General features: G+C 46.4%; 1 protein-coding gene across 1 annotated transcript in view; it reads left to right on the top strand.

The window, feature by feature from the left end:
* Positions 1-14,155: 14,155 nt before the first annotated feature.
* NCKAP5L (NCK associated protein 5 like) overlaps positions 14,156-22,648 on the top strand; it is a 30,933-nt gene continuing 22,440 nt past the window's right edge. The window contains exon 1 of the mRNA XM_040234024.1: positions 14,156-14,243. The gene's annotated coding sequence lies outside the window, so the exon portion shown is untranslated. The remainder of the gene's footprint in view (positions 14,244-22,648) is intronic.

Raw genomic sequence — 22,648 nt, 5'->3', positions numbered from 1 at the left:
CTCAGACAGTAAAGAATCCGCCTGCAATGCAGGAGACCCAGGGTCAGTCTCTGGGTCAGGAAGATCCCCTGGAGAAGGGAATGGCAACTCGCTCCAGTATTCTTGCCTGGAGAATTCCACAGAGGAGCCTGGTGGGCTACAGTCCATGGGGTAACAAAGAGTCAGACATGACTGAGTAACACTTTTCCCTAGACAGTTATCTGGCACCTCAAATCCAACATATCCCCAAAGCAAACTCATACCCTTATTCCAAACCTAATCCTATCTCAATTGTTGGCATCCACTCATTGTTCAAGCTACAAATTTCAGTTAATTCTCCTCATTTATCCTTCCCACATTGAAATACAGCCCAGTAAATTCTACCAATAATGTGTAAGTTCCACTAATTCCATCCATATGGCTGGTGCCTACCAAAGGTTTCCAGGTACATCTTCAGTGGTTTCCAGGTACTTAGAGTCTTGTCCATTATCCAGTGCCTAACGACTACTGTTCAATAAGGTAGCTGCTTGCTATTTAAATTAAATAAAATGAAATAAAATTTAAAATTCAGCTCCTGAGTTCTGCTAGTCACATTTCAGGTGTTCAGTGGCCATATGTGACTCGTAACTAGATTATTGGACAGCACAGATATAGAATATTCCCATTGTTGCAGAAAGTTGTATGGGACAGTGCTAGTCTTCATGCCTTTCCTCCATGCATCAGCCACACTGAACTGAACTTCATAGCACAAACTCTGCTTGCCTTTGCTCTCCCCCCTCTTCCACTTTGCAATGTGGTTCAACAGTTTGTCCTAAAAGATGGCTCAGATGTTACATTTTCTCAAATCTTCCCCAACTACTATAGTACTTACATTTGTTACTATATTCTAATGAGGACTTTGCATGGAAGCCTCTATTACAGTGTTTACCTCATCATACTATAATTGTTTTGATGCCTCTTCCTCACCACCAGGAGACTGAGCTCCCCAAGCTCAACTTATTTTTGTATATCTAGGCCTAACTCAATGTCTGACACATGGCAGGCAGCCAGGAATTACTTGTTGAATGAAGATATGAGTGGAGAAAAGAGAAATACACCAGAATTCAAGTACTGAGAAGAAAAGGGAGACCTATGAATGAGCAAAAGACTATCCAGGATACTGTAAAAATGGGGAAACTAGAAAGTTGAGAGGAAAATATGCTTAGCCTTTGGCATGGATTTTTGAGTAATGTTTCCCAAATATATATTTGAGATAAGATGTTCATTCCAAGGCCTTTATTGATAGTTTGGAAGAGAGGAGCATAGAATCACATAGAATGATTGAGATTTCAGTTCAGTTCAGTCACTCAGTCGTGACTGACTCTTTGCGACCCCATGAATCGCAGCACACCAGGCCTCCATGTCCATCACCAACTCCCGGAGTTCACTCAAACTCACGACCATTGAGTCAGTGAAGCCATCCAGCCATCTCATCCTCTGTCGTCCCCTTCTCCTCCTGCCCCCAATCCCTCCCAGCATCAGAGTCTTTTCCAATGAGTCAACTTTTCACATGAGGTGGCCAAAGTACTGGAGTTTCAGCTTTAGCATCATTCCTTCCAAAGAACACCCAGGACCGATCTCCTTTAGAATGGACTGATTGGATCTCTTGCCGTCCAAGGGACTCTCAAGAGTCTTCTCCAACACCACAGTTCAAAAGCATCAATTCTTCAGCGCTCAGCTTTCTTCACAGTCCAACTCTCACATCCATACATGACCACTGAAAAAACCATAGCCTTGACTAGACGGACCTTTGTTGGCAAAGTAATGTCTCCGCTTTTGAATATGCTATCTAGGTTGGTCATAACTTTTCTTCCAAGGAGTAAGCGTCTTTTAATTTTGAGTAGTAAATTCCCAAAATAGGTGGATGTAATAGGGGATAAGATCCTAGGTTTGAGGGGTGCTAATAGTTTTTGAGTGAGGAAAATAAGCAACAACCAAAAGAGGTCTGGTTAGAAACAGGAAAAAAAAAAAACAAAAACAGGAAAAGATAATAAGCACCATATGCCAGACAACATAATTTTTAAAATCCTGAACCGTATGGGATAGATACTATTATTATCCTCATTTTGCAGATGTGGGAACTGAAGCACACACAGGTTGACTGAAGTCACACAGGTGACTCCTAAGGTCACACACCTCGTAAGCGGCAGAGCTGGACTTTGAACCTAGGCAGTGTAGTTGCAGTGGAAAAGGCAATGGCAACCCACTCCAGTGTTCTTGCCTGGAGAATCCCAGGGACAGGGGAGCCTGGTGGGCTGCTGTCTATGGGGTCGCAGAGAGTCGGACATGACTGAAGCGACTTAGCAGCAGCAGCAACAGTGTAGTTGCAGAGACTGGGCCTTGGCTACTATGCCTTGAAATGTCAGAGAAATCAAGACTGAAAAGAGATTCCAAAAAAACAGTGTAAAAAAGCATATGCTTTGGAATTACTATGCTGCTTCAAATTATGTGTTCAGACCTGGGAATAAGAGACCCAGCCAGGCCACTCTTAGCTATGCCTGATGTTCTTAGAATTTCCCTTACAGAAATCAATCAGGCCTAATTCTAGGTTTAATACCTAGTAGCAGCCCTGCTGCTGCCACCTTCCAGTTAAATAAGTGCATTTTGCAAACATAGACACCCTGATAGGTCTCTGTAAGTGCTAACTACCCTCACTGTACTCTTGACTTGCCAGCATCCATAACCTTTCCCTGAATTTCTGAAACTCCCAATCTTCCCTCTAGCTTTGACGTCTGGATAGGACCTCCAAAAAGTGGATTTCATGCTCAGGAAGTAGGGATTCCAAGGCTTACTCCAGGATGTATTAAAACCCCAAGGTAAGATCCTTCTCAGCAATCTGGCATCGAGGGTGGCCTAGGAATAGCGCAGTGGAAAGAACGTCAGGTTTGGAATGAGGCTCTGCCAGTAACTCATGGTATGGCCACCCTATGCAATTCATTTAACCTCTCTGAGCCTCAGTTTACTCATCTGTACAACTGAAATAACAAGACATCTTTCCTATGCTCAGATGAGCTAAACAATATGAAAGTAATTGGCAGAATATGGTTATGGTTAAACCAAAGTGCTGTTATCTTCTAAGCATGCTACGGATCACAACCATGCCTATTAGATCAAAGGCTTATGAGAAAAACATCTCATCTCTAGAAAACATGCATCTTACTATTGTGAATAATTTTTTTTTAAGATGAGGAATGATAGGAGTGTAGCTTCAGCTTACAGAACATTTTATAGGAAGCAATGCTGGGAGGGAGTGATTGTTATGATGGTCACACAGTGATAGCAGTGATTACAGATGTGAGTTTACCTACTTCTCTGCCGATCTTAATTCAAGAACACTTTGCAACCTTGTGACCCTGCTGATGCTCTCTCCCTTCACCAAGGCAAGGTGAAGAAATATATATGGGGCTGTGGCAGGCTGCATGTTGGTCCTCTGAAATGTCCACATCCTAATCCCTGGGACCTGTGGATGCTACCTTCCATAGCAAAAGGAACTTTGTAGATGTGTACAGATGTGCTGAGTAAGAATCTTGATTAAGGATTTTGAGATCAAGAGATTAATCCTGATTATCAGAGTTGGCCCTAAATGTAATCACAAGTGTCCTCATAAGAGGGAAGCAAAGGGAGATTTGACCACAGTAGGTGGAATGACAGAAGCAAGAAGTCCAAGTGATATAAGGAAGGGCTGGGAGCCAAGAAAAGAAGTTAGAAAAGGCAAGGAAGTGGATTCCCCCCAGAAGCCTCCAGAAGGAATGCTGCCCTGCCAATACCTTGATTTTAGACTTCTGATCTCCAGAACTGTAAGAGAATAAACTTGTGTTGTTTTAAACCACTGAGTTTGCAATGATTTGTTAAAGCGTCTGCCTGCAGTGCGGGAGACCTGGGTTCAATCCCTGGGTGGGGAAGATCCCCTGGAGACGGAAATGGCAACCCACTCCAGTATTCTTGCCTGGAGAATCCCATGGACGGAGGAGCTTGGTGGGCTACAGTCCATGGGTCACAAACAGTCAGACACGACTAAGCAACTTCACTTCACTTCAGGAAACTAATACAGGGATTCTGACTAGTGAGACTAGGCTACAAGCCAAGCGGCATCTGTCCCAAATAACTCCTGATGGCAGGAAATGGCCCAGTGACCAAAGGAGCAGGCTGGGGTTCCATCAACATGGGTAACTGAGGAATTTCCAGTCACTGAAAGCTTCGGGAGATGCTTCAGCATCTGAACCTGACCTCCTAACATTTCTATAGGCTATAGGTCAGCAGTTACCTGACCTCTGGGGAGGAACTGATGTATTTGAAATCTGTAGCAGTTAGTTTCAAAAGAGATGTGTAAATAGTGCTCATAATAATGAGGTCCCAGTACCAAGAGGGTAATGATTGTGTAATGGCCTAGGAGAGCCTTTGGAGATGGTAAGAATATCTTTGGCTTCAAGAAAAGATCATTTTTATTTATCCTCAAAATAGCCTAATTTAGGAACCAACACCAAACATGACAAGAGACTAATTGAGGAATAAGAATGAAGAGTGGTCCTGGACAGACTTTAAAAATATGTGTCTGTAATCCAGTATATTCAAAAATTAGCATTTCAACATGCAGTCAATGTAAATAAAAATTATGAATGAGATATGTTATTTTCAATACTGCCTTCAAACTCTAGTGTGTATTTTATACTCATAGCTCATCTCAGTCTGGACTGGCCACATTTCAGATGCTTATTAGCCACATGTGGCTAATACTACACATTTATGGCAAATCAAAAAGTAATTTATCAAGTTCCTTCCATATACCCAGCATGCTTTTAGCTGCTATGGCAGGGTGGGCGGCGGGGTGGAAATCAGTTAAACCAGCAGTCCCCAACTTTTTTGGTACCAGGGATTGATTCTGTGGAAGACAATTTTTCCATGGATGAGGGTGGGGGTGGGGTGATGGCTTCAGGATGATTCAAGTGCATTACATTCATTGTGCACTTTATTTCTATTTTGTGGCAATCTCAGGATATTCCACCTTGACTCTAGGCTTAGGGTTCAGGCTCCTATGAGAATCTAATATTGCCACCGATCTGACAGGAGGTGGCGCTCAGACGGTAATGTGAGTGATGAGGAGCAGCTGGGAATACAGATGAAGCTTCACTTGCTCACCTGCTGCTCACCTCCTGCTCTGCAGTCCAGTTCCTAACAGACCTCTGACAGGTACCTGGTCTGTGACCCAGGGCTTGTAGACTCCTGAGTTAAACAAACCCAGGCTCCTAAAGATTAGATTTCTTTTAGCAACTATGTTATAAAGTTGAGGGGGATAAAAGAGAGGCTCATACACAGTAGCATGTGATCAGGTGAGTTTCAGAAAAGGAAAAATCATCATAACTAAGTTCTGCATCCACAGAGTTAACCAAACACGGATTAAATGTATCTGGGAGAAAAATTACAGAAATTTCCAAAAAGCAAAACTTGAATTTACATTATATTTACAACTGTTTTTTAGCATTTATACTATATTAGGTATGACATGTAATCTAGGGATGATTTAAAGTATAATGGAGGATATACATAGGTTATATGCAAACACTACAACATTTTACATGAGGGACTTGAGCATCCATGGATTTTGGTATCAGTTGGAGTCTCGGAACCAATCCCCCAGGGCTACTAAGGGACAGAACCGTATAGCTTTTGCAATGGTAACAAGAGGACAAGAAGCATGCCCTATAAGCCAAGTAAATTAATCTCTCTGAAAGGGTACACAGAAATGGATGTTTTATTCACTGAGAACAGACTGGCTGGTCTGGAATGGAGATGTCATTCTGAGCAGTAGTGACAAATAACAATGCTCTTTGCCATTTAAGTAGATTCTAGATGAAATATTTAAAGTAAAAAGAAAACCATAAGCATACTAGAGAAAAAAGGTAATTCTTAAAAATTGGAGTACTTTCTAAACACAAGACTCCAAAAGCCATAGAGAAAAAGATTGATAAATTTGACTACCTAAGGCAAAGGGGGAAAAAAAAATCCAATAAAGTCACAAGACAAACTCCCAACTAGGAAAACTTCGCAATACATGTGACAAAGGGCAAATTTCATTATAATACAACCAACTCTTATACATCTATTAGAAAAAGACATGCACAGAAGATGATAACAGTAGATAAACACCTGAAAATTTGTTTAATCTCACTCCTTATTAACTACTGCAAATAAAAACTGAAAGAATATTTTCATCACTTACAGCAATATTCACAAAATTTTTAAACAGTGATGGTGAGGATTTGGAAAAGTAAGTATTTTCATACCTTATTAGTGGGAATATAAATTAGCATAACCAATCTGAAAGGCAATTTGTCAGTATTTATCCAAGATGTTTACTGAACATACCTAGAAATTCCACTGCTAGGAATTTATCCTGTGAATATACTCACGAAAGTATGTCAGGATTTGTATACAATATCATCCATTACAGTCGGTTGATAAAAGTGAAAAGCTGGAAACAACGTAAATGTCCATCAGCAGGAAACAGTATGGCCCAGCCACAAATGGATTCCTATGCACTTGTTTAAAGAACAAGCTAGGGACTCCCCTGGTGGTCCAGTGGGTAAGACTGTGCTCCCAATACAGGCAGGCCAGATTTAATCCCTGGTCAGGGAACTAGATCCCACATGCCACAACTAAATGTTCACAACTGAAACGGATTCCATGTGCTGCAATTAAACCCTGGTCCAGCCAAATAAATATTTTTTAAAAAGAAGAAGGTAGATCCATATATGCTAATATTGAAAGGTCTCCAAGATATTTTAAGTACAAGAAGAAAGGTACGGAAAAATTTGAATGGTAAGATCCCATTTTTTTACCTTTTAAAAAGACTATACACACAGAAGGTAATACAACATTTAAAAGTGAAAAATGAAAGAATTCATTTTTATAAGTATAAGCGTATTTAATCATATCAAAGAATCAACCAAAAGTTCAAATGTCTCATTTTGGGAGGTAGGGAATGCAGCAAATAATTGCTTCTGTATTGTTTGATTTTTTTTTTAAACTGTATGTACTTAGTGCTTTTTTAAAATAATTAATTTTAAATATTTCTGAAAATTAAGCAGAGTCTTTCTAAAAATAATTTTCTCTCATCCCCCACTGCCCCACCCACCTATCTATCTAACTGAGGGCACAGCATAGCCAAAATTCTTGAGAGAGTTTTAAATACCTCTTTTCTCCATCCCTTACTTCGTACATCTTTCTCAACCCTTCAAAATTTGAGTCTGTCAAAGTCCCCAACCACATGTGGCTAAAGTCAGTGGGTATGTCTAAATCCTGATCTGGCCTGCCATCAATCTCAGGAACTATTTAGTCATTTTTTGGGAAAACCTTTGGGCTCTGGTGACAGCACTTAGCCAGCTGTCTTCCTCCGTTTCTGCAGACCCCTCTCTACTCTTCCTAATGATTCTGTCCCAGTTTCCTGTCTTTCTTTGCATGATCTCCTCCACTCTATGGCTTTAGTTATTACCTATGTTCTGACGACTCACCATGTCTTATCTGTAGTCCAGACATCTCTCCTGAGCTTCAGAAGTATTTAACATCGCCATGCATCAGTACTTCCCAGCATTTCCTGCATAACGGCACATGCAGAAAATGATTGTGTTTTTGTGGCAGTCCACCTTACCGAGACTGTGCTCTGTCGGAGGGAGCTTGTGCTGCTTTGAGAGTTGAGAAGATCAATATGCAGCATACCAGGAACCTTTTCCTGAGGCACAGTGGTAGGGAAGCTCTGACCTCTTGGCTAGACATTTCCACTTGGACATCTCCCAGGCATTTCAATGTGAACATGTTTGGAAGTGAACATATCCTCTCCCAAAGCTGCTCTTCTACAGTTGTTTTTGATGTTTCAGTGAGTGGTCCAGCGGTCTTGGCTTAGTGCTCTGCTTCTCTCCTCTTCCAATCCTAAGATATGCTGACTTTAATACTATTTATTTCTTTAAGTCACCTCTCCATCACCCCTATCATTTTCCTAGTCTAGAACCCATAGTTTCTAATTTTTCCCAAATACTACAAAAACTTTCTATCTGATCTCCCTTACTTCAGTCTTGCTCTTTCTAATCTGTTCACACTGCAACCACAGTGATCTTTTTCTTTTTTTTTCTTTTTTACTCTTTTTACACGTGTTCCCAATCCTGAACCCCCCTCCCACCTCCCTCCCCATACCATCTCTCTGGGTCATCCCAGTGCACCAGCCCCGAGCATCCTGTATCCTGCATCGAACCTAGACTTTTTAAAATATGGTTTTAATTATGACCCTCCTCCCATCCTGGTTAATACCATTCAAAGGTTCTGCATTGTTTTTAGGATAAAGCATGATTGTCCCCGCTAATTAATTAAATTTTCAATCTCATCACTTATCATATCTCACGTGAATTCCTTATTAGGTAGCTAATACTACATGCACAGTGCCTGTGATATGGTAAAGATTCAATATGAATTTTTGAATGATGAAAATGAGGTTCAAGTACCTGAGCAAATCCATCATATCTGTGCCAAGTAGACGCTTTCAAAGCACATACTGGCAATGCTGTCAAAACCCAAAGAACATGTTGTTCTATGTAAAATTAAGCAGCACTAGCTCTGATGCTGGGAGGGATTGGGGGCAGGAGGAGAAGGGGACGATAGAGGATGAGATGGTTGGATGGCATCACTGACTCGATGGATGTGAGTCTGAGTGAACTCCGGGAGTTGGTGATGGACAGGGAGGCCTGGCGTGCTGCAATTCATGGGGTCGCAAAGAGTCGGACACGACTGAGCGACTGAACTGACTGAGCACAGATCTATTCCTATTCAGCAAATGAACCAAATAATAGCCTTTTCCCAGCTCCATTCTTCCTCTTACTGAGCAGGAAAGACATAACAAAATCAGAGTCAGGTTACCAACCCAACTGTCTCCTTATGTCAGGAATTCTAAATGGGTCAGTTCACCAACAAGTGTATTTTGCATTGTTGAACTTAGCTGTTTGATATTGGAATACATTCTTAAATAAATGTGCATCATTTTAATGCACATTTCTTGCTCTATGTTTTTTTGCTAATAACATTACTTGCTGTGTATTTTATATTTATTTTAGACTAGGGAAATGATGTTAGACAAAAAGCAATTGGAGTGATCTTCTTATTCAAATTCAAAATGGGTCATAAAGTAATGGAGACAACTCGCAACATCAACAACACATTTGGCTCAGGAACTGCTAACAAATGTACAGTGCAGTGGAGGTCCAAGAAGTTTTGCAAAGGAGATGAGAGCCTTGAAGATGAAGATCGCAGTGGCCAGCCACTGAAAGTTGACAACGACCAATTGAGAGGATCATCAAAGCTGATCCTCTTACAACTACACAAGAAGTTGCCTAAGAACTCAAGGTAGACCGTTCTATGGTCATTCAGCATTTGAAGCAAATTGGAAAGGTGAAAAATCTCGATAAGTGGGTGCCTCATGAGCTGACCACAAATTAAAAAAAAATCATCATTCTGAAGTGTCATCTTCTCTTATCCTATGCAATGACAATGAACCATTTCTCCATCGGATTATGATGTGAGATGAAATTGGATTTTATATGACAACTGGCAACAACCAGCTCAGTGGCTGCACCAAGAAGCTTCAAGCCACTTCCCAAAGGAAAACTTGCACCCAAAAAAGGTCATGGTTATTTTCTGGTGGTCTGCTCCTGATCTAATCCACTACAACTTTCTGAATTCCAGTGAAACCATTGTATCTGAGAAGTATGCTCAGCAAATCGATGAGATGCTCAAAAAGCTGCAACGCCTGCAGCTGGCATTGGTTGACAGAAGGGGCCCAATTCTTCTCCCAACAACACTCAACTGCACATTGCACAATTAACATTCACTTCAAAAGTTGAATGAATTGGGCTACAACGTTTTGCCTCCTCCACCATATTCACCTGACTTCTCAACAACCGACTACCACTTCTTCAAGCATCTTGACAACTTTCTGCTGGGAAAATGCTTCCACAACCAGCAGGAGGCAGAAAATGCTTTTCAAGAGTTCATCTAACCCAAAGCATGGATTTTTACGCTATAGGAATAAACAAACTTATTTATCACTGGTAAAAATGTGTTGATTGTAATGGTTTCTATTTTGATTAATAAAGATGTGTTTGAGCCTAGTTATAATGATTTAAAATTCATGGTCCAAAACAGCAATTACTTTTCCATCAACCTAATAACACAGTAACCAAATGGTTACAATGCCTAACTGAGGAATGAAGATGCCCTAACACCAAATGAATGACCACACAGTACTGAAGTAGAGAACCCCATTCAATGTACTGATGTGAACAGTGAGGGCATGGTTCTCTGAGATGCCACCTACCAGTCATTCCTCAGCACTATATGCAGTTAGACCATGCCACCAAACTCATGTATTACCAACAGCTTGCCGCAACCAGAAACCTAAGAGGCCTAGCTTGTTTTGTAACATGGATAACTCAAGTAAAGAACAACTAATGGGACTTCCCTGGCACTACAGTGGATAAGAATCCACCTGCCAATGCAGGAAACTCAGATTTGATCTCTGGTCTGTAAAGATTCCACATGCTTTGGAGCAGCTGAGCTCATGTGCCACAATTATGGAGCCTGCCCTCTAGAACCAGCGAGCTCCAAGTACTGAAGCCCCTACACCTGGGAGCCTGTGCTCCGCAACAAGAGAAGCCAACTCAGTGAGAAGCCCGCACATCAGAAGGAAGAGTAGCCCGCATTCGCCATAACTAGAGACAGCCCATGCACAGGAACAAAGACCCATTGCACCCAGAAACAAAGAAAGAACAATTTATGATCAGAAAACCAATGTTGGGACTTCAGTATAATTTTTAATAAGTGAATAATACCATTAAGAAATTAATGTGTATTAAGCCTCATCAAAGACAGAAAGCACGGAGCAATTGTAGCTATACTTCTTTCACCTCCTGTCAGTGAAGTTAAAGGTCTGTGAACCATAGAGAATCTGCCAAAATCTGTATGTCTAAAGTGTGCAAAAGCCCTTAAGTTAAGGAGAATAGGTACTTGTTCTGACAAGTGCAGATATTCTGGCTGTGTTTATTAAACAAGGGTAAACATCTGAATGTAAAGTAAAAAATCATCTAGATGGCTTGTTTGCTTCCAAAATTTAGCTGTTTGGAAACATCCAAAAATAGTTAGAAATGCCTGGCAGACTCTTAAGGTTTTTTCACGTGACTTTGGAATGCAACAGATTTGTGGACTTTTACTGGACTTTTAAACCTTTTCAGGAAAACATCATGTCTCATATTTGTTGAAAACCCAGGACTAGAACATTAATTCATACTCAATAAATGTTAAATGACTGAATGAATAAGAATGCTGAAGGATTCCAAAGATGCCACTATCTATCATAAGAAATAAGGTAAGTTCTCTCAAAATGAAAATACATTGACAAAAAGATATGTACAAGAATATTTAGAGCACCTTTATTCACAATAGCCCCCAAATGGAAACACTCAAATATCCATCAACTGGAGAATGGATAAACAAATTATGATACAGTCATGCAATGGACTATTACTCAGCAATATAAAAGATTACACATGGCTGAATGGCAAACACATAATTAAGCTAAAGAACACAGACGCAAAAGAGTACATACTATATGATTCCACTTATGTGATATTCAAGAACAGACAACGATGGTGATAAAATTCAGGAAGTTGCAGGGGGTGGGTGTTGGTAGGTACAGGGTAATTGACTGTGCAGGTTGATGAACAAATTCTTTGGGGGTGATGGTTCAGGTGGGTTACATAGGTGACTATATTATTGTTGAAATTCACCAAACAAAACACCTGAGATCTGTGAATATTATTGTATGTTAAGGATGAAAGTGAAAGAGGAAAGTGAAAAAGTTGGCTTAAAGCTCAACATTCAGAAAACGAAAATTATGGCATCTAGTCCCATCACTTCATGGCAAATAGATGGGGAAACAGTGGAAACAGTGTCAGACTTTATTTTGGGGGGCTTCAAAATCACTGCAGCAGTTGGTGATTACAGCCATGAAATTAAAAGATGCTTACTCCTTGGAAGGAAAGTTATGACCAACCTAGACAGCATATTAAAAAGCAGAGACATCATTTTGTCAACAAAGGTCTGTCTAGTCAAGGCTATGGTTTTTCCTGTGGTCATGTATGGATATGAGAGTTGGATGGTGAAGAAAGCTGAGCGCCGAAGAATTGATGCTTTTGAACTGTGGTGCTGGAGAAGACTCTTGAGAGTCCCTTGGACTGCAAGGAGATCCAACCGGTCCATCCTAAAGGAGACCAGTCCTGGGTGTTCACTGGAAGAACTGATGCTGAGGCTGAAACTCCAATACTTTGGCCACCTCATGCGAAGAGTTGACTCATTGGAAAAGACCCTGATGCTGGGAGGGATTGGGGGCAGGAGGAAAAGGGACAACAGAGGATGAGATGGCTGGATGGCATCACTGACTCGATGCACGTGAGTCTGAGTGAACTCCGGGAGTTGGTGATGGACAGGGAGGCCTGGTGTGCTGCGATTCATGGGGTCACAGAGTCAGACACGACTGAGCAACTGAACTGAACTGAACTGAAGGATAAATCTATTTTTAAAATTGTTTTAAAGCAAAGGTGAGATCTGATGGGAGTAACCACCATCTTATTGTCTAGGCTCCAATAATCACTATCCTCAGGCACTCTTTTCATCAAGCTACCTCTACACTCAAGAATCCAAAATGACTTATTACTTGTCCTGTCAAATCCATATCTTTATTATCTCCTCCATACAAAACTTCCTCCATTAACTTCTCCCACTTCCCACCCTACCACTGATATCTGCTCACTGCCCCATGCAGATAATTTGCTTTTTCCTGCCTGAATCTCCTTGTGTCCTTACCTGGCCTGGATCCTACTCAAGTTCTCTCTGCCCTTCAAATTCCATTTTAAATTAAGGAGCCTCCTTCAGAGTGGAATTCTTGGTTAATTCTAGTCAATTTGAGCACCCTATGTTCCCTCAACTCTTATGTTCATTTATTGGATAATATGGTGTATGCTGCTGCTAAGCCACTTCAGTCGTGTCCGACTCTGTGCGACCCCATAGACGGCAGCCCACCAGGCTCCCCGTCCCTGGGATTCTCCAGGCAAGAACACTGGAGCGGGAATATATCCCAATTTTAATAAAATGTGCAGAGATTGTGGCTAGGGATCCCTTTGTATTTCTCTGCTGAATCCACTTCAGAACCAGCATCAATGGGCCAGCTTACATGGTATCCAGACAAGGGCAAATAGCTGTTTAACCAAGGACCAATGAGAATCATATAGAAGGGAGCTCTGAGGCCCTTCAGGGGCCTAGGTGGGCTGTTGGCCTTTCCTCTTTCAAGCAAACAGTTCAACAAGGAAGGATCTGGTCCCCACTGAGACAGCAAGTGGCTGAGAACAAGGTTATATTCTTTTCTGCTCAGCCTTCCCTCTTTAACTAGTGAGGAAAAGACCAGCACTGCTCTGAGCGGGGCAGAGCCAGTTTCCAGAGCTCAGATTTCCATAGTGCTAAAAGGACCCGATCCGGAAGGAATAAAAGGGTGGCGGGAGCATTTAAGGCCAAGCAGGCACTCAAGCCTCTTCCCTTAGATTTACACCCAACACGTATGCAGGAAAGCGAATTACAAACACCGACGCTCACAACCAGATATACACGTGCACGCCCAGCCCTACAGAAGCAGACGCGCATGCCCGCTAACCCGCGTGGACCTACTTAGTTTTCTCTGCTATAGATGCCTCCCATTCCACCACCGCTCGGCCCAGCCTGGCTTCTCCTATCCCGGCACTGGGGAGGTTTACCAGTCCCGACCCTGCCAGGTCTGAGAAGACTGTTTCTCTATCCGGGGGGTGGTGGGGTGGGGGCGGGAATGGCCTGTAAGGGAGGTCCTTTCCTCCAGGGCGGAAGCAGCGCGCTCTAGCCGGGCGGACTTAGCTCTTGTCCTGGGAACATCTGGAGGGGGATGGGAGGGGGGCTGGGAGGGGCGCGCATCCAGAGTGAACGTGGATTGGCTACGCGGGAGGGGGAGGCGGGGTCTGAGCGAGGGGCGGGGTTCACTGGCCCCTTTAAAGCCTTGACATCAAGAGGCGGCCCCAGCACCCCCCCTTTTCTCTGCCCCCCGCCCCAGAGCCGCGGCCATGGACCCGGCGGATCCGGCCTGCCCTGGCCCAGCTCAGCACCTAATTTTGGTGAGTTCTGGGCCCACTTCCAATTTAAAGGGCGGAGAGTGAAGGGTCTGTAAGCCCCGGGCCGAGGGTGGGAGGTATGGAGGGTGACTCTCGTGGCAGCCTTGGGTCGGAGAGGGCGGCGCAGCTTCCTGCCGGACCTCGCTGCCGTCCCCTCGCGCTCGCCGCACTCACCCCGGGAGGGCCAGCCGCGACTCTGTCCACCCCCACCCCACGCCCTCCCGCCCCCCGCGCCATCCTCGCGCACACTCCGTGGCCCCGGAAGGGAAACTTTGCAGAGAGGGGGATGTTCCGGGGGGCTGGTCTCCCTCCCCCTTTAAAAGCTCTGACCTTGCCCCAGCTGCGCACCCCACCCCACCAGCATCCCACCGCCCGGGTGCCGCTTAGAGGTGCCAGGTTGTTCCTGGGGGGAGACTCCCCAAAGCGCAGGCGCGGAGAGGAGCCTCGGGCTCCTCTTCTCACTCCTTGCAGTCCCAGTGGCCTGGGGCGGTGGGGCGTGGGGGAGGTGGGGAGAGGCGGAGAGCTCGGGGTCTCCCGGAACGACTCTTCGGTGGCTTTGAGGGGCTGCGGAAAGGAGAAAGGGAGCTGGGCAGGCTGAACACTAAAGAGGCTGAGGAAGGGAGAAGGGCTGGGCAGGGAGTGGAGCCAGTGCAGCGCCTGCAGGAAAGGCTCTCTGGGTCCTGGCTGCGGTGCCAGAAGAATGCAGAGAATTTATCTGTGCCCGACACTCCCCTGGCCTAGACCGACTAGAAGAGCGACTGTCTGAACCCCAGCCTCAGTCTCCTGATCCTGGGCCCAAGGCCCCGCGGTCTCTCCGGCCCTGGCGCTGCCCCAAGGGCACGGAGGACCCTTATCTCCCACAGGCCTAGTTTTCCAGGTGTCTCAGCGCTATCCACTAGCCTGTCCAGCTCCTACTTCTTAAACGCCGGCCTTCCTGAGAAGCCAGGGGTCTTAGGCTGCCGCGTTGCCTGGCTGTAAAGGCAGGGCTTCTATTCCCTTCTTACCACTGCTCTCCCTCCCCCCACGGGTCCTCCTGCTTAAGCCCGATTGTCCGCCAGGGATAGCGGTGGAAACAGATGCCTGGAACACGTGTGGTCCTAGAGGAGGGATAGCGAAGGGTCAGAGTCTGACGGCTCAGTGGACAGTGTGTGTGCTCCGTAGGTCAGTGATGTCCGATTCTTTGCGACCCCATGGATTGCAGCCCGCCAGGCTCCTCTGTCCTTGGGGACTCCCCAGGCAAGAATACTGGAGTGGGTTGCCATGCTCTTCTCCAGGGGATCTCCCCAACCTAGGGATCAAACCCAGGTCTCCCCGATTGCACGCGGTGGACGGTGGACAGTACTTTGGGGGAAATGAACCTAACCCAATTGCCCTGTTGCAGACCCTCTCTTGCAAGACATGCCAGATAACTGGGAGACTCTTTGTTTTTCAAGAAAGGAGATAACACAATTCACTTCTATATTGGGTCCCTGTCCTTCTGAGAACAACCTGGGGTTAGTGGGTTTCTTACCTCAGAGAAACACTTGCATCCCTGTTTGGGGAGGTATTCCCATGTAGTTCAACTTTGTTTTCGGTCTGTGGTCTGTGCATGAGGTGGTATGAGCCCTCCAGCTTCTCTCCAGGTCAGGCCTTTGGAGGATGGTGAGAACCTGAAGGGGGAGATGGCCTGGGCTGCAGGGAAGAAGGCCCTTCTACAACAGGCAAATGGAAACCAAAGTGTGTGAGGATCAAACTGCTATCACTGTGAACTGGGAGTCAGAAGCTCTGGTCCCTGCCCTTTGTAGGTTGCTGTGTGACCTTAACCAAAGTAGTTTGCCTCTCTGGTGTTCCTTTCCCGTATGTAAAATCCAGCAGTTGGACTAGAAAGCTCTACCATTCCTTTCCACGTTTTGACATTGTGTGGTTTCACTGATAGTGAAATTGGAGGGGAGAAAGGTCCTCCACCAGGGTAGCTAAGTTTGGAGAGGTAAATTGCTTAGGATTAGAACCTTGGGTTGGAGGGGTGCAGACTCCCTTATCCTGCCTAAGAATAGCCACTGCCCTGCTCACCCCTGGTTCCTTGGAGTATGAACTCTTGCTGGCTAGGATTTGGCCCACCCATCAAGGCCTCTGGTGAGACACCCTGGCAGGCCAGTCTTTGAGCTGGGCCTTTGGGGAGGGGTTGAGAAGAGAAGGCAGCCAAGGGCCAGCAGGGTAAGCAGATTCCCAGGAGACAGTTTGCATCTCAGCTGTTAGGACTTGTTTTAGGATCCGGGCCAGGGACTACAGCACACTCTTCCACTCTCTTATGGGAAGAGGGCAAGGAGAGCCCCGCTGCTGTTGCCCAGCCTGGCCCCACTCACCACACCTCTGTACTCACCACCTCCAGCTCCCAGCCACCCTCCCAGACCCTGCCTCACCAGCCCAGCAGCAGCAGAGCGAGGCTGCCCCAACCCCACCTTGCCTGGACTCCTTCCCTCCTCGGGGTAGAGCTTGCTCAGGAGTCAGGCTCTCCAGGTTGGGACTTGCTCTCTAGCTCAAGAGCCAAAGGCCTTCACGTTCTCCTTGTTTGTTTTCAGCCTTTGGTCTCCGGGTGCTGAGGGGGATATCAAAGGAGGTGTGGTGGGCAGAGAGGCCATGGGACCAGTGGCACGTGGAGCACATTCTCCTGTACTGCTTTTCCCTCTGCTCGCTCCCCAGGAGCCCTCTTCCCCTGGGCCTTGCTGCCCACGGGAGGGAAGCTACAGCAGAGGGTGTTGAGGTTAGACCCCCCCCCCCCCAAGGAAGCCTTCCTCACTGCTAGGAGCCCCTGGGATGCAGAATGGAAGCTCCCAGGAAGGTCAGTTTCCCAGAAAGTAGCTAATGGTGGAGTCCCTGTCAGAGTGAAGGATGCGGCTGTTGCTAGGCAGAGGCTGCTGTTTCCTCTTGGGGTGTGGCTCTGAGGCTGGCCAGCCAGAGGCCCCGTTAGAAGCCGGAGGAGAAAGTACTCTTGCCTCACAGCCAGAGAGGGGTTCCTGGCCCCCTCAGCCTTGGGTCACCAGAAGCACATCTCTCAGGACAAATGTGGCTTCTGCCCCTGCCTCCCCGGCTCCTCCCCTGATTCACCACTACTACACTGTCTGCTTTGACAGTCCTCTCCCAAACCTGGCAGGCTCCTTCAGCCCTCAGTCTGGCTGCACTAATGGACTGATTGGATTTTCTATACTTGGGAGTTTAGGATTTCTGATTGAACATGCAAATTTATGTAAATCAATCTGGGATCTGCCACAGCATCAAAACAACATAGAGTCACAGGCTGGAAGGAATCCTAGAGACAGTCTAGTCCAACGCCCTCGTGTTAAAAATGGGGAAACTGAAAAGAAAAAAAAAAAAGAGGGAGGTGCAATGAAATCTAGAGGGGGAAGTGATTCATACAGTGGCGAGTGTCAGAAGCAGGGCTCCTGACTCTGGTCTGTTGTTTTACATTGTACCATTTGCCTTAAATTTCTTGTACATGAAGGGGCCGGGCCAGATTTAAAGCAGAGAGGGCAGTTCTTGAACCTGAGATTGTGGAGACCTAAGCCCTTAGTGGGTCAGAGTTTTACCTCAGGGTCCCCCATGGGCTCTGGTCAGCTCTGTTAACATGCTGAAGAAAAACAATTTCAAATTCTTTAGAGTAGCACCCTTAATATTTTTCCCCAGGCTCTTCCCTGGAGGGTTGGAAGACAAGGTCTTTCATTGGTTGCTACCTGGTTTGACACTTAAGGTTCCCCAGAGCTGAGATTGTGTCTGTTCCCAGCATCTCTCACGGTACCAAGCACATAGTAAGCTGCAATGCCCTCCATCTTTTTGTTGTTGTTGTTACGATTCTTTTTTATATGGACCATTTTTAAAGTCTTTATTGAATTTGTTGCAACATCGCTTTTTCTATTTATGTTCTGGTTTTTTGGCCCATGTGGAATCCTAGCTCCCTGGTTCGAACCCACACCCCTCTACACTGGAAGGCAAAGTCTAAACTACTGGACCTCCAGGGAAGTCCTCAGAGCCTCACCTTTCCATTTCCACGCACATTCCAGTGTCTGCTGTTTCCCTCCGTGGCTACAATGGGAAAATACCTTTGGTCTTCTATGATTCTCTGACCACTCTCCTCGAGATACAGACCAGCTGAGCCTCCTTGTGGATTTCTGAAGCAGTGACCAACGAAGCAGGCTTTGCTATAGGAAAGATCTCATTTTTAAGATCAGTGCCAAAGGTGTGGGGGGGCTGCAGAGATGGGCTTGGATCCCAAAGAAGCAGTCTCCACACTTGAGATGATTTTGATCTGATCTAGCCAGTTGGCTGCCAGGTGCCCCCTGCTCCCACTTCATGGACTGGGCCTGTGATGTGGTGCTGTTTGGAGAGCTGAGCCCTCATTTACCCCACAGTGGCTGTGTACATTGCAGAGGTGATGCTTTGGAGAGTAGTGTGTTCTGACTCAAGATCAAAACCCCAGACTCCCAGCCAAGGCTACCACCAGGCTCTGCTGTAGTCTGGGGAGGGGGCTTGGGACATATTTAGGGTCTTCCTCACCTTCCCCCCAAACTCAAGTCTGGCCGCCTCTGAAAGAAGCACCCTTGTCTTCAGCACCGTCCCAAAACACGGCAGGTACAGGGCGGGCACCTCTGGTTCTTCACTGCACAGTGGCCCTTGGCATCCTATATCCTTAGCTCCCTGTGAGAGAAATCTTTCTCCCTGGGCCTCAGTTTCCCAGTCTGTTGCTGATGGATTAATAAGACATCGTCTTTGGGGTGTGGCACCTGCTTGATAATTGCCATGTTCGCTTCTCTGGGAGTTACACAGATGAAAGAGGCCCAGGGAGGCCAGCTTGTTATTAAGGTGAATTAGCATTGCTGTTAGTCCTGATTTCTAAAAATCCAGCAGCTGCTGAGAAGAGCCCAGTAGGCACAGCTCCCTGAACCTTACGCTGGTCCATAAGCTCTGGGAGTTCTCCAAGACTCACTAAGCTTTTTTTTTTTTTAAGTATAGGTATTTTGAAAGGAGAAACACCCCATTCTGCTGCTCATGCTGTTGCCTGAAAGGCTGAGTACTGCTTGGGGTGTTGGTCTGCAGTTCTCACTTTAATGCAGGGCGTGAAGTAGTCCTTCCCTGCAGACCCTCTGGGTAAGAGTGGTGAGGTCTTTCCTAGAAGAGAATGTGAGGGGCCCTGTAACTCCTGGGGTGTGGCGCTGGAGTCCTCGGCAGCCGCAGTTCCCAGGGGCTGATTCATTTCATCCCCAGCTGGCTTGATGTGGGGGCTGTAATTGGCCCTTTTGTATGAGGATCTGTTGAGACACCCCCAGAACTTGCCCTCGGAAGCCCTAGGCACTTTCAGGAGCCCTTTACCCCACTTTACCCCCAACTGCCCCAAACATTCCCCTTGCCCAAACTCCTACCTCTGCCCTTGGCCAACCTTACCCCTTTCCCAGGAATGAGAATGAACCCAGCTCTTAGCTAGGCGAAAGTGGCCCTAATTTAACTTCTGAATAGTTTGTTGCTACCAAGGCACACGACAGCCGACGGCTGGGAGGGCCTCTCCCCAGACTTGGGGAGACACTGCTGGGAAGAAAGGGGAGAGAAGAGACTGGTGTGCCTTGGCCAGACCCCACACTCCCCTGTGGAGACCTCTTCACCCCTCCCTCGTCCCTGGGGCCTGGTCCTTACATCCTAACATGAGAAGAGAATAGGTGGCCCTACATGGGAGGGGCATTAGAAATCACATGGTAAAAAAAAAAAATCACGTGGTCAAGTGTTTATTCCTTGTAACAGTTTTTTTAAGTTTATATTCTTTTTTCACTAGATTTTTTTTTTACAAAGTCCCCAAATCAAAATTTTACAAAAAGGCATGTATTGAGAAATCTCACTCCAACCTCCACCCTCTTCTTCCTCCATGTGGTGGTGTGCATGCTGAATCACATCCAACTCTTTGTAACCCCGTGGACTGTAGCTCACCAGGCTCCTCTGTCCTTGTAATTCTCCAGGCAGGAATACTGGAGTGGGTTGCCATTTCCTTCTCTAGGAGATCTTCCTGACCCAGGGGTCAAACCTGGGTCTCTTGAGTCTCCTGCACTGGCAGGCGGATTCTTTACCACTGTGTCATCTCCCCCCATAGATGATCACTTCTTACTTTCTCTGTTTCTTTTCGGTTGTTCTGGGCTTTTGTTGCTGCGAGGGCTTTTCTCTAGTTGCAGTGGTTTCTCTTGTGGCTGGTAGGCTCTGGAGCGTGCAGGCTTCAGTAGTTGCGGCACGTGGCTTCAGTAGTTGTGGCGCACGGCTTCGTTGCCCCACAGCATGTGGGATATTAGTTTTTTGGGCCAGAAATCGAACCTGTGTCCCCTGCCTTGGCAGGCAGATTCTGGACCACCAGGGAAGTCCCATTAATTTCTTACATATCCCCCATCTTTTAATACAAAACCAAATATGAATATCCTTTTTTCCCCCTTTACCCAAAGATAGCATGTAGTGTGTACTATTTTCATCTGTTACCTGTTGGCAATATTTGTTTGTAGAGCATTTTCTTCTGCCACCATATTGGGTCTCTGATTTCTGTGTGTTAGCACCCACCTCAGGGTCCCCCAGTCAACCCCAGGCCAGGAGCAGGGTTCATTTACCTTTGTATACCAGACTTCACTCAGCTGCCAAAACCAGCCTCTCAGGAATGCTCAAGCTCCAGGCAGCTCTTACTAGGTGTTCAGTGTGATGCCAGACTCGGGGGGTACAGTGGGGATCCCAGAAGTCCATGTTAATCAAAAATTAAGCAGTTATAGAATTAAAGCTGTGATGGAGGCTGCAAAGAAAGGACAAGTATTGTCAGACCAGATAGTCAGAGGCCCTATCCACCTTGGTGTGCGGTGGGATGTGTGTATATTGGGGGCAGGCATATGGCATAGCACAGAGCTGGGGCAGGGGTCTGGGACCAACGCTGCAGAAATGGTCCCATGTGACCTGGAAAGCTGGGTTTTTCAACTTGACTTTGGTTGTGCTCCTCTCCCCACTACCCCAATCTGTGGACTGTTCGGGACCCCTTAAGTTATACTGTGTCTCAGACAAGAGACCATCTTTTCTTGGCAGATGGTGTCAAAATGCCTCCTACCTGCCCCCTCCACTCCATCACCTTCAGTTTCCCCAGCTCTGGGGCTGTGAGCTCCTGAAGCTAGAGCCTTCCTTTCCACTTCAGGCTGAGGGGAAGTTGGGGGGTGTTTGCCTCTCACTTCCTCTGCAGACGGCACCTCACTTCCTGTCCCCAGGGCTAGAAGGAAGCTCAAGCTCTTGGCTTTGCTGTCCCTTCCTCTCACCCGCCTTGCTTTCCTGGGAAGCCCACGGGGCCCATAGGAGGAGGGCAGCATCAAAGCCAAGGGTTTCTCCCTAACGGTCTTACCAAGCTCCTCACCCACACATATCCCCACCCCACACAAGGGGACCTCTCAGCTGCAGTCCATTTCCATGCGTGACTTTATCCTTCTCTTCTGTGCCCTGTGGGAAGAGAGGAGTCAGAGAGAGCTCACCCCATTTTACAGATAAGAAAACTGAGTCGAGGTGGTTCTAGGCTTCACCTTGGGTCATGCAGTATGCCTGAGCCAGATCAGAATCCAGGAAGCCTGGCTTGTATTTATGGGCATGGATGAGCGGGGCCTGTGGGTGAACAGAGCTACTTCTCCCTGAGCTGAGCTGGCAGCTTAGGAGGTCACCCATGGGCCCTGGCCAGATGGCACCCACTGAGTTGACACTAAAGCTGCCTGGGTGTGGAAGGCACTTGATTGGCCGGTGGCTGTTCCCTTTGAAGAAAGAAGCTAGGATATGGGGCTTGCGGGTGTGAGCGCTAGGGGCCGGGCTTGGGGGCTAGCAGAGTATATGCCTATCTCTTCAGGGCCTGCTGTGCAGCATGAGCACCAACAGGCTGTGTGGCCTTCCAGGCCCTTTTTTCTCGGGTCTGAGAGCAGATCACCGAAGTTCCAGTTGTCAGCTCTTCTGTCATCTCCAGGAGCCTCTCTGCCTTGGTTCCTCCTGGGGGACCCAGCATATGCCTCTGGTTACATCCAGGTTGTTGAAAAGATGCTGACTATCCTATTCGGTCAGGGGATAGGAGAGGAGTTAGTAACTAGCATGGACCAGGGGAGCAGGAAACACTCACCTTCAAACGCCCTTCAGTCCAGCTGCACTGAGTCACTGTTTCCATGCACACCCAGAGATTTCTGCCTCCTGCTGCCTGGAATGACCCCCTTCCCTTTTTCTTGTACCTAAACCCTGTCTGTTTATAAAGGCTAAGTTCACTAGATACCTCCAATTCTGAAAAACTGTTCCAGCTCCAACCTAATATTTCTCTTAAAGTTCTCCACAAAGACTTCTCTTATGGAACCTCCTTCATAGTACAGCTATCTACCTGCATGGCTTACATCCCCTACTAGTCTGAAAGC

Source organism: Oryx dammah, unplaced genomic scaffold, assembly GCF_014754425.2.
Source record: "Oryx dammah isolate SB20612 unplaced genomic scaffold, SCBI_Odam_1.1 HiC_scaffold_29, whole genome shotgun sequence".
NCBI classification, from domain to species: domain Eukaryota; kingdom Metazoa; phylum Chordata; class Mammalia; order Artiodactyla; family Bovidae; genus Oryx; species Oryx dammah.
Note: the sequence above shows the minus strand (reverse complement) of the source record. Positions and strands in the feature narration are given on the sequence as shown.